Source organism: Arabidopsis thaliana, chromosome 4 (assembly GCF_000001735.4).
Source record: "Arabidopsis thaliana chromosome 4, partial sequence".
Lineage (NCBI taxonomy): Eukaryota > Viridiplantae > Streptophyta > Magnoliopsida > Brassicales > Brassicaceae > Arabidopsis > Arabidopsis thaliana.
Window position 1 is genome coordinate 4,894,663 of NC_003075.7, and position 7,869 is coordinate 4,902,531.

The 7,869-nt window shown below is 44.2% G+C and overlaps 1 pseudogene across 1 annotated transcript; it reads right to left on the minus strand.

The window, feature by feature from the left end:
• Positions 1–996: 996 nt before the first annotated feature.
• AT4G08050 lies at positions 997–6,970 on the minus strand (annotated as a pseudogene; the record flags this gene model as incomplete). The annotated part of the gene is made up of 1 exon: positions 997–6,970.
• Positions 6,971–7,869: the final 899 nt, after the last annotated feature.

Consider the following 7,869-nt stretch of genomic DNA (forward strand, 5'->3'; position numbering starts at 1 on the left):
TAGGAGAAGCTTTCTCAACACTTTGATACATCTAGCGGATTTGGATTTCTTTAACAACTAAGGTTCCTGTTTTTAACATTTTAAAACCAAGGGCTTTTGCCCATCTTCAATAGCTAACAAGAACTCTTTCTTTTCTTTATAAATCCCAAAACCTTTACTAGACTTTTTCCGCTTCTTTAGCTTACTCCACCTAGAGTCCTTTACCTTTTCTCATCAATGAATCAACCCCTTTTTTCTTTTAAACACATCCCAACCCAAAGTATAAGCGCCCACCTAGTCCTATCTAGTCCGAAAAATGCGAACTAGAACTACATGAGACACTATCTCTGTCGTTACGAACCTACCACTTTCTACCAAGCTTAATCGGAATAAGACCTCACAAACACTCACAAGTGATATAGGGATTGAAAGAAAGTCTAGGTTTGGGTTTGGGTTAACTGCTCTAATAAGGAGAGTCAGCTACTTGGATTAACAAGAGTGATCAAAATGAATAAGAAAATCCAAGTATTTTAGGGTATCCATGAGTTCAAATTTGATGCAGACATGATAATTAAAGATCAGATTCATGTTCAAATTGATAGGGAATGGTATCAGATCATGATAGTGTGGTCGAATAGAGCAATCCAGGCATGGTTCAGTTTTATTTCAAATTCATTGACTACGCAACAGACAACTAGCAACGAGGGCACTGAGTTTATCCGGTGAATCAAAATGCTTACAAGGCTATCTCATCATCATCCCCTATGCATATGCAACAATCCTAAATGAAACACTCAAGACTCGATCCTAAATGTAATGCAACTACATGAACACTCTTTTTTTGTGAAATCAGTTTCTGAAATTTTTCATTTTTTTTTTGTTTTTCTATGCCTTAGATGAATGCAGACTCAAAAATATATACAATGCAATACACACTTCCTGAGCCCTCCCCCAAACTTAAATTACACAATCCACTGTGCGAATAAACTTGGAAGAGAGTACTCAGGACAAATCCAATCACAAAAACAAAATGAAGAAACAAATCACAACGGATGATATAATACAATGGTGAAGTGAGGCGCTTACCTCAGTCGAAGAATGAACGTAGTTGCTCATCAATGGCTGCTTGTGATTGCTCCCAGGCCATGGACGAACCACCTTGTTCTGTATCAGCTCCAGCAGGTGGGTACTCGACATCATCAGCTCTGTGGCGGCCAGCACCGCTCTCAGGATACTTAACCTCTTTCCTTCTGCTGCGGCCAGCACCGCGGTCGCGTAAACTACGAGACTGCAGAAGTCGTCTGCTCCTGCTGCTAGATCGAGTGAGTGTGGTCCTCCTCTTCCTCCCAGATTCACGAGGCTCGAATGATGAATGTCTCGCATGGACATGCGGAATCTCCTGCTCTCTAGGCTCAGGCCTGCGCTGACTTGGCTCGGGCGCGTCATATCTCCTCGAAGGCATGTCCGGAGGGAGCTGTCCCTACGGAATAGCTGTAGTGGAAGAGGAGCAGCTGATCTTGTCCTTCAGAAACCTGATAGCCCTGAGGCACTTAGCGAGTAACTTATCCTGTTTCTTGCACCACTTCTGCAGCTTGTTGTTGTTCCTGTGAGCTTCGCTCAAACTCTTGCTTTCCCTCGCTGGAGGTATGTGCTCACTAAAATGATACATACTCGTGTCAAACTCCGCCTCATCTATATCGTCTGTCTCATCAACATCTTCTGTTGTAGCTCCTTCGGTGTGACTGATCTCATCAGTTGGCGGACTGCCCTTGAAATAAAGATCTTCAAGTGCAGGCTTGAAGTCAATGTTCCTGCCCTCGAGAATCCTAGTAGCATCAATGCAGGGGAGAAGAATGTTGGCAATTCTAATCGATGAATGCTCGAACCTATAGCGGTGAAAGTCGCCAGCCATGTCAAACTCCAAGAACTCACATCTGCGCAAATGATCCAAGTCCATCATCCTCGGTGCTAACCCTGGTTCCTTGAGCGATACTCCACAAGCTTCGAGAATTGGCGTCACAACGCCACCCACGCATAGTGCTCCTCTCACCTTCTTCTTCCCGTTCGTCAACGCCCACTTCCTGTATCCACACAGATGGATCAATAGAGGCATTAGTGGTGGTGCGTTGTTGAGATCGCCTCTCAAGACATTCTTCCCCTTCGTCCGACGGAGAATCCCTATAAGCGCATAATCTATCATCTCCATGTTCGTGTTAGACACGGTGCCTGTAGACTCCTTGGAGTAAAAGACGTTGGCAACCGATTGCTGAAAGTAGCGGATCACAGGACTCCAGATTTGGTTGCTCTTGTACCGCGCCGAGTTTAGCGGTAGATTGTTGCCTATAGTGGCCCACAAATCCTTAAGCTCCTCTCTGTCAAATCTGGGTTTGGTTCCCTTTCCACTAGGGAAACCAAACAGTTCTTCCAACTTCTTGATCGAAAGCTGATACCGCTGTTCATCCACTAAGAATGTCAAGAAGCCTAACCCCATGGTATCCAGCTCAAAGTCTGTTAGTGCCTCATACATCTCCACCTGCAGCGTGGAAAGAAACTCGATTGTCTCCTCCTTATAGGCAGGATAAGGATAAGACATGAGTGTCTCCAGGTGACACTTCTCGAACAGATACTGCACGTCCTCCAGTAACCTCAGCTGGGCTAAAGTCTCATAGCACGAATACCGCGTTCCCCAGAAATCATTTATCTCAAAGAACCTGATATACTCCTCCACTGTAACCTCGTCAGGTTTGTTCAGCAGCTTCGTCTCCTTTCGCCATGACTCTGGCTCATACTCAGTTTCGATATCCTCATCAATCAGCTCATATCTACTTGACATCGCCCTCTTTCCTCTGGCGATTTCAGCTCTTCTCTGATTATGTCGGGCTGTAGAGCGTTCGAATTCATCCCTGAAGCTCTGGTAAACATGTTGCTCTCTTGGTCTAGCGGACCAGGACTCAACTTCATCCACATTGTAATCAGGGTCCATAGAAGATTCTCCACTGTAGTTGCTCATGATGAGACCTGAAAACAAACAAAACTCAAAGATAAACGTTAATACGTTAGTAACAGCAAAACCAAAAACACAAACCACACAAACCAAAAACAGGTCGAGTAAACCGGTCGAGTATACCAAAACCGGTTTTGATTTATTTATTTTTTTCGTTTTGTGGATTGTTGATCGAGTGGTTTTGGACGGCCGAGTGAAGGGATGGAGCTTGAGAGGTTAAAACGACTAGGCTATTAAGGAGCTGTGGCCGAGTGAATCGAACGGCGAGGTTGAGCTGCTTCCTTTGAGAAAGAGCAGGAGGTCGAGTAGTTGTTGATGGTGTGTAGACGCGATCGAGTGACAAAGAGATGGAGAGATGGTGTGGCTTGGCGAAGTCGAGTGACTGTGAAAGGCAGGAGAGGAGCGGTCGAGTGAAGTTGAGCTCGCGGAAGAGAAGAAAAAGGCGGTGATGGCTGGACTTGAGAGAAGTGAGGAGTCTTGGGCGGAGATGTTGAGTGAATGTATTGGAGAGTGAGCAGGCGGTGAGGAGCGGCGAGGTGAAGTGATACGGCGAGGTCGAGTAACAGCTGGGAGATGGCGATTTGAGCTATGTAGCCGAGTAAATGAGAGAGCGGGCGGTGGTCGAGTAAGAGTTGCGGGGTAGAGAGATGGTGGATTTTTGTGTCTTTTGGATGCTAGAGTGGGAAGAAGAAGTCGAGTATATGAAGAGAGAAGATGATGGGGTCGAGTTTATTGAGTTATGGAGGAGAAAACAAGGTCGAGTGGTGGTGGATTAAAGATGATGGCGTTGAAGTCGAGTGATGGGGAGAAGAAGAGGATGGATTTCGTTATCACCTTGTAGGGAGCGTGGGAGACATGGCTGCAGCAGTGGGTCCCTCCTCTGTCTCTTTGTTATAAATCATTACTCTATCTTGACTAGGAAAATCTCAGGAAATCCCGAAATCTGTTGTAGACTTGATGAACTCTGATAATACTCTGTAGCTCCTGTTGGTCGAGTAAGGTGATGATTTAAAATTTTTGGGTTTTAAACATCACTCGACCAATGTACTAGATCTCTAGGCCATCTGTAGAGTAAGAGTTTTGAATTTTTACTCTACCTTCACGTTATTCCTCTATTCCTGTGAACCACAAACACAACTAAAACATATCAAAGATAACAAGAAAGTAAAAATTATTTACAAGGATAGTCATGGGACTTCCTCCCAAGTGAGCTTGTTTTAACTCTCTAGCTTGACTCCTCACACTTATCAAGAAGAAAATGAACTATAGAGAAGATCTGCATAATCCTCTCTGATATCATCATCATACTCAGCGTTCTCCCTGGAGAAGTTTGCAGCAGAATACTCAATTCCCTTCTCTTCAAAATATGCTTCTTTCTCTTCTAGAGGGTAATCTATCTCTTCAGACCATCTTGAAGTGAACTTCTTTCTCGGGATGGTGTCAATCCTGCCTTTAGGTTGAGCTTCTTTCTACAACTGATTCAGCTTACTTCTACGTTCCTCAACAGTGTGGGCTAGCTTCTCTATAGTTTCATCTTGCTTATCATACCTCTTTTTAAATTCTTTCACTCTTTCAGTCTCATATTCTTCTCTTGAGATCACTCTATCATTTCCAGAGGTTCTTCCATCTTCTGTTGACCCTTGTGGAGTTCTGTTGATGTTAAACTGCAACTTGATGTGCTTTCCAAGGTTGAGACCTATTTTCCCTTCCTTGACATCTATCACTGCTCCCACTGAAGCTAAGAAGGGTCTTCCCAGTATTAAGGGATCCTTATGCTCTACTTCCATATCCAGCACCACGAAGTCTGTAGGCACTTCTACTCCATTAATCATGACTGGTAGGTCTTTCAACATGCCGAAGTGTTTTCTAGAAGACCTATCTGCAAGGATCAAAGTCAGGTCACAAGGTTTATACTGAATGAACTCTAACCTTCTTGCCATAGAGAGTGGCATCAAGTTGACAGAGGCTCCGAGATCGCACAGACAATCGCTGAAAGCAAATTCCCCAATGGAACATGGTAGAGTGAAAGATCCAGGATCTTCTAACTTCTCTTGAACAATCCTCTTATCAGCAGCTCGAGATGGAGTGGCATCACTTTCATCATCTGAATCGTGATACATCTTGATCCTTTCCAGTATCAAATTTCTCACAACTTTGTGAGGATCAAGAATCAGGTTGAGAACTTCCATCAGTGGCATCACTGCTTCAATCTCGTCCAGCTGCTTCGCTGCAACAGACTTGTATCTCTCCATCCACGCTTTCCTGAATGTCCACGGAAGAGCACGTAAGGGTAGTGGAGTAGGTTTGAATCGTTTTACCATTCTCTCGATTATGGCGGCCTTCTCTTCCGAGGTGGATTGAGTGAGATGGCGAGAACCAGCAGAATGGTTGAATTCAACAACAGAGGCTTCAACCTGAGTAGAAGCCTCCCCTTCTTGAACATCATTGTCCCTAGTGATTAAATCAAGGACATGTCGAGTTGGCAGCTCTCGATCATGGCAGATAGTGATGGCGTGAGCAGTTGCATACTCCTTTGGATTCTGTATGGACTTTCCTGGAAGTCTTGTGACTTTTGGTGAAAAGGTAGATGCTGATTGTCCTTCCAAATATCTGACTTTGGTATTCAATGCCTCCACTTTGGCATTCAGGTCATTGTAGCTGCAGTCCAACTTATGGTGTAATTCAGATAACTTCTTAGCAATTTCCATTGAGCTAGATGCTTGTCCTTGTAGCAGCTGTTTTACCATCTGTTTCATTTTGGCATCAGGAGCAGCATGACATTGGTTTTGCTGAGTTACAAACCCAGGTGGTGGTGGCGGCTGGTAGTTCCCCTGGAATTGCTGCTTAGGAACGAAACCTTGATTGTAGAGAACAAAAGGTTTGTTCTGACCTTGTTTTTGCTGTGGAAGATACACCTGATCCTGAGGATTAGCAACGTTGGTGCTACGGTAGGAGAGGTTGAGGTTGTTGGTTTTTGAAGTTGTTATACCCTTTGTAGCCACTCTGGTTGTTGTTGATGTAGCTGACTTCTTCCAACTGGTTACCCTCCCCATCTTGGACTTGATACTGCTCGTCATCAACAAGGAAGTGCACATGCTTCTGCTGGCTAAGAAGAATCCTGTCCAGCTTGTCATTCAGGGCTTTGATCTCCTTCCTGTGTTTGTCATCAGAGTCAGCTGTTCCTCTGACGGTCCTATCACAGTCCTCGTTGTAATTGCCATCTGATTGAGCGAGGTTCTCAACCAATTCCCAGCCTTCTTCAACATCCTTGTTCTGGAAATTCCCATTGCTGGCAGTATCCAGAAGCATTCTGATGCGCGGTAGGACTCCTCTGTAAAGAGTGCTGAGCAGAGAGGCTTTAGTAAAGCTATGATGAGGGCATTGGTTGGTGTAACCCTTGAAACGCTCCCATGCTTCACAGAAGCTTTCACCAGTCTTCTGTGAGAAACCATAAATCTCATTTCTGAGTCTTGCAGTTCTGGCATTGGAGAAGAACTTTGATAGAAAAGCCTTCTTGTAATCATCCCACGTGGTGATTGAGTCATGGGACAGATTCTTCTCCCAGATGTGTGCTTTGTCGCCCAAGGAGAATGGAAACAAACGGAGCTTGAATCCGTCTTCACTGACACCATTGATCTTTGTCAGGTTGCAGAGCCTATCGAATTCATCTAGGTGGTCGAGTGGATCCTCCATTGGCAGACCATGGAATTTGTTCCCTTGAATCATCGAGATGAGACCGCTCTTAATCTCGAAGTTGTTGTTCTGGATAGCAGGAGGTGCAATTCCTTTCCTCTGACGGTGATCACGTGGTGCATCTCCAGCACCAATGTTGGCAGGGCCATTTTGTTGATTCTGTTCTTCAGCCATTTCGAGTGGTTGCTGAGGTACAAGGTTGACTGTGTTTCTCCTTTCTCTGAGTTTGCGAGCTATGCGGTCGATGTTTTTGTTGAAAAGGAGGTTCTGATTGCCTGTTGATCGAGTTCGCATACAGTAGAGGTGTACCTGGATCAAGAAGACAACAAGAAAAACACACAGTTAGTAACCGAAAAGAAAATTGAAAAAGAGCTTGATCTAAGCAAGTCTGAAATCTCAAATGTAACAAACAAACACCCAATTGGCAACGGCGCCAAATTAATAATAGGTTTTTATTCAATTAAAACTAAAGCACTATCATGTCGTTGTAGTACTGAAGGTTGTCAATCCAAATGGGTGTGATGCTAACAATCAAGATGTGATCAGAAGTTACTAAGTCAAGCCAAGCAATAACAGGTTTTGGTGTGTTCTAGCAATCCCAAGTGAACATGCAGAAAGCAGAAAATTAAACAGAAACAGTAAAACACTCGACCAACACAGCTCTTTGCAGAGCACTGGGTGAGGTCGAGTGAAAGGTCGAGTAACAGACAGAAAATAAAACACAGATACTCGACTGCACAGTCTGTTGCCAGACAACTGGGTGGTCGAGTATGAGGTCGAGTAACCAGAAAGAATTACAAAAATTAAGCGACAGATAACAAGATGCAGTAAACAACAGTAGAGCAAACAAAGAATTCAATCAGATAAAGAATTCCCAAGGATGGGGTAATTGAGTAGTTTCGTTTCCTCAGTTTACAGGTGATTGACATGCTCAATAAATTAACCCTAGACAACAAGTTCATTAACCAAATCTAAGTGCCACCGCAACCGAGACTATCAAGTTAACCTAGTCCCAGACTCAATCACCATTGACGAGAGCTAACCTAACAAGCATTACGAATCAACAAGTTAAAGCCAAAACGCTCCCTGCAACCAATACCTTGGTGCAGGGTCACGAATCTCTGGAATTAGTGGTTCAGAAATTTCATCGAACACTTTTTGGGTGCGGAAATGTCTGGGCTCAAATTCGAGTT